At 48.6% G+C, this 4,505-nt stretch overlaps 1 protein-coding gene across 1 annotated transcript in view; it reads right to left on the reverse strand.

The window, feature by feature from the left end:
* Positions 1-4,044, reverse strand: part of SLC45A1 (solute carrier family 45 member 1) — a 21,035-nt gene extending 16,991 nt beyond the window's left edge. The window contains exon 1 of the mRNA XM_077763858.1: positions 3,982-4,044. The gene's annotated coding sequence lies outside the window, so the exon portion shown is untranslated. The remainder of the gene's footprint in view (positions 1-3,981) is intronic.
* Positions 4,045-4,505: the final 461 nt, after the last annotated feature.

Raw genomic sequence — 4,505 nt, forward strand, 5'->3', positions numbered from 1 at the left:
TGGGGGCTACAGGGTGGAAGGGAAAGAGGGAGATACAAACATAAGAGGGGCGTCTTCTAGGATTGTGTCTGGCCTCTGGGAAGCTCACCCCATCTGCCTCACAAGAGAGCAACTGCCTACATTTCCTTTGAAGTCCTTCCTGACACGTAGGTACCAGACTCCAGACAACATCCCCATCATTGACTGACTTCCTGCCAAGGACACTTGTTATTTACCAAGATAAATATTGCAAGCTTTTTTTTTTCCAAAATTACTTATTAAAAATGCTTTTATTCATTTTTGAGAGAGAGAGAGAATGAGCAGGGAAGGGGCAGAGAAAGAGAGGGGGACAGAGGGTCCAAAGGAGACTCTGGATTGTCAGCAGAGCCTGACATGAGATTTGATCTCACCAACCATGAGATCATGACCTGAGCCAACATCAAGAGTTGGACACTTGACTGAGCCGCCCAGGCACCCTTTTCAAAATTACACTTAAGGTTTAAAAATGAGGCCCTTGCTTGTGACGTTAACTTACCACCTTCCATCACACCATCACCAGTGCATAACTTCCTTGGAAACTCTGATATGCCTCATCACTCCAGATTTGTATTCTAGACTCCACCCCCACCCCCAACCTGCTCAGGGATTGTCTTCCTTCTGTTCAGAGGACACGAACAGTGGAAGTCATTTTCTTTAGACACTGCGGCAGGATTCAGAGCACCGTGTTAACCACCAATGTTGGAGAACAAGAAGCCGGAGGCACCGTGAGAATGTCCTTGAAGGAAAGGGGTGAAGCAGCAAGGAACTGAGAGCAGTTCCATTCCCAGGTGGGAAAGCTGCCGGGACTGCTCGTTCTCTCCAGAAGGACACCATATGGACGCCAGGCCAGGGATAAGAATATCTTGTCTGGCGCCAGATGTACTCATGACCCAAAAACCAAGGCTTCGGCTCCTAGAGAGTCGTGGCCCCCTGCTCCTTAGTTCTCTCATCACAAGGCCTTTGGGGCCTGTCTCTCTCACACCAATGCGTTCATCTTTCCGTCCATTCTCCCTTCCACCTACCCATCCATCCACCTACTTATTCACCCGACCATCCAGATCCACACCACATATCCACCCCACGATCTTCTAATCCACCTACCCACCTTTCCAAACATGCATGCGTCCATCCACCCTTCCAAACATCCACCCTGATCCATCCATCCATCCATCCACTCATCCATCCATCTTTCCAAACATCCAACCAAGCATCCATCCGTGCATCCATCCATCCACTCATTCATCCATCTTTCCAAACATCCAACCATGCATCCATCCATCCATCTGTCCATCCATCCATCCATCCACTCATCCATCCATCCTTCCAAACATCCACCCTTAACATTAAAAATTTAAACAAACATTCACCCCGATCCATCCATTCATCCACTCATCCATCCATCCTTCCAACATCCAACCATGCATCCATCCATGCATCCATTTATCCACCCTTCCACCCATCCCCCATTCACATATCCCCTCATTCACCCTCTCGCATCCATTCATTCACCAACCTACCCATCTTCCCATTTGGCTGAGTACTAAGCACCAAGACACCGAGATCATAGAGATAAAAGAAAGTCAAAGTTCCTGCCCCTGAGTTGGGTGGAGAGTGGAGGGAAGGAGTTCTAAGCACTGGGAACCACGTGTGTAAAGGAGATGTGTGTGCAACAGTTGGGCACCATGTCAGGGTGGTGAGCGATGAGGCCATTGGGAAGGGATCAACTGACGATGCAGGGCCTGCCAAGAGATGGATTTCATACTGAGATGATGGGGATGGATATGCTCAGTGACCCAGTCAACTCTTACTTATGTGGCTTATCTTGTGACCTTAGAAAAATCCCATGCTATGTCTAAACCAAGAGTAGATATACCTAAGAACTAGGTAGGCAGCTAATACTTCATTAAAAACATTTAATTCATTTGATTTATTTATGATGATTAAGTCAAGCTTATTTTTTTTTTAAGCTAAACTTCTTGATTATGCTCTTCCTATTCTAGCTCAGGCCCTTGGACATAGTAAATATTCCAGAAAAAAACCCTGTCCTTTGGCCAGTCTTCTCTTCAAAAACCCAGGTGGCTGTTAGGATTTCCTGGAGCGGCACTCTCTCATTAAAACCACAGAAATCAAGAGTCCATTGGAATACCACTCAATAAGGCCACCTCCTTGAAAGTCAAAAGGAAGACCTTTAGCACAAGTGGGGGCGGGGGGGGTTTGACCTGACCTTACCTGTCCGGTCACAGCCCCACACCCATGGCAGTGGCTAACTCCCTCCCTGCCTCTCTACCTGCTCCTCACCCCTTCAGACACAGGGCATCATTCTTTCCTATAAGCATTTTATCCCCATAAAGCAAACTTAAGTGAAAGGGCATTAGAAACCTCGCCTTTCATTTTCGAGCAAAGAACCACGGGCCACCCTAGAAGAATTTCAGATTTAAACAGCATATAACAGAAGCATATTTTTGAAAAGGGGAGACTTTTCAACCGTACTTAATGTGACCACTTCACCATCACCTGCCCGCCACCCCCAGCTTTAAAACACAGCTTGCAGTCTGTCTTAGTGAAAGGGAGACCCTCACACCCCTGCCTTACCCCCAACCCCCTCCCCCAACCCGGCATCTAAACCAGAAGTGAAACCTGGACTTGAAAAAGTCTTCCCTGATTTTCAAATTTGGGGATCAGGGTTACTATTTTCATTTCAAACATAGATTTATTAAACACTGTCCACGAACGTTTATTCTAAGAAAAATGTTTAAAAGTCATTTTTGGACATTATAAAGAGATGAAAGTGAAATAGAAAATAATGAAATAGAATTTAAATACACGAATACCAATATTTACCGATCTTGCCATCTTGACCACACTATATGAACATTCAGTCAAAAAAAATCTATATCCTCTATATCTATATCTACATCTATATATTCCTGGACCCACAAAAGTTACATACTGTGCCCACTCTGCTTCTAGAATACCAAGGATGTTTCCAGTAATGAGTCCCTCAAACTGTGGAATAGGAAGATTAAGTGCTAAATGATTAATAAACATAAACGATGCCCATGTAATTTGAAAGCTAAACATTTCCGTCCTAGGAGCTAAATGATTTCCTGACTTCTTCTCTTCTTACATGACACAGGTTTCCTGCCTGGGGTCACGCGGGGCCACGGCCCTTCCCCAGCTCTTCCTTCCACCAGTTCTCAAAGTTAATACTTGAAGGAAACATTTTCAGGCCAGCAAAGGGCTGCGTGGCCAGAGGGGATGCGTGGAATGAGCTGGTTACTGAATTGTGGCCCACTCCTCGCTTTTGCTCTCTGGAATTCGGCCCCTCCCTGGCAACCAATTGATCCCGAAAGCCCTGGTCAGGTGCACACTGAACTTGGGTTCCGCCAGCACCTGATTCGCCTTCCCTATAAAAGCTGAAAACCGTAAACATTCTGGTAACCCCAGAAATAATTTGAGAAGTTTATTGATGAGGTCGGAAGGAGCTGCTCTAAGCCTCCTGTTTCAAGAAAGCAGAAACCCTGGGCCATAAACTCATCACAAACTCAATCCTGGGGTGCTGACGGGTCCGCGCAGCCCCCGGCCGCCAGGAGGGCTCAGCCTCAGGCGGGAGGCAAACCGGAAGCTGATGACACCTGCCCAGGTGACCCGGGATCAGGCCTCCGGCGCCAATGAGCACAGCGTAAGCCTGGGGCGAATTCCAGTGCGTGTCAGGGTGAAACGAATCCTGTCACCCGGCGGCCACCCTCCTCTGGGCCGAGGGTTCCGCACTCGGGGAGGGGGGCGAGGGGCGAGGCCGGGGCTCCAGGTACAGGTCAATTAATTAGGCATCCAGGAAGAACAAAGGTCTCGGTGCCAACCTCCAGCCCGGTCCTGGCACTGTGGTTCCCCGGGGGCCTACGCGCGGCGCTCCAGCGCGAAGCCGGGCAGCTGTGCGGAGGGCGCGGGAGGAAACGGGGGTACCTGCGGCTCGAGACAGGAGGCATCCCTCTCCGAGGCCGGGCTCCCGCCTGGCCCGCCCCCAGCTCGGGTNTAGGAATGTGTCCGTTAAAGATGAAGATGTTAACACTATGTACTCCAATGGCTTCCTAGGCCTGGCAGTTCTCCTTTAATTTTTTTTTTTTTTAATTTTAAAAGAAACACACTCATTTTTGTTGATCCCGGAAACCATTGCATGCTCCAGGCGCTGTGCCCATTGTACAGAATGGATAAGTCGGTCCCGCCTACAGCTGTTGTAACTGCATTCTCTTATTCCCTTACTTTGTATCAGGGCCTTCTCGGTGTCAGACACCGCTGTAGCCACCGGGGTCATAGCAATGACCAAAACAGAAAAAAGGGCCCGTCCCTGTGGCACGACATTGTAGAGAGGGAGAGACACGTTAATCAAGACAAGTATCATACATTAGTGATGTGCTAGAAGATGGTAGCTCCCCAGAGGAGGGGCTGGGGAGTGTGGGGCTGGAGAGGAGGGGGCCGTGTTGAGGTTT

This window comes from Crocuta crocuta, unplaced genomic scaffold (genome assembly GCF_008692635.1).
Source record: "Crocuta crocuta isolate KB4526 unplaced genomic scaffold, BGI_CrCroc_1.0 scaffold13, whole genome shotgun sequence".
In the NCBI taxonomy this organism is placed as follows: Eukaryota; Metazoa; Chordata; class Mammalia; order Carnivora; family Hyaenidae; genus Crocuta; species Crocuta crocuta.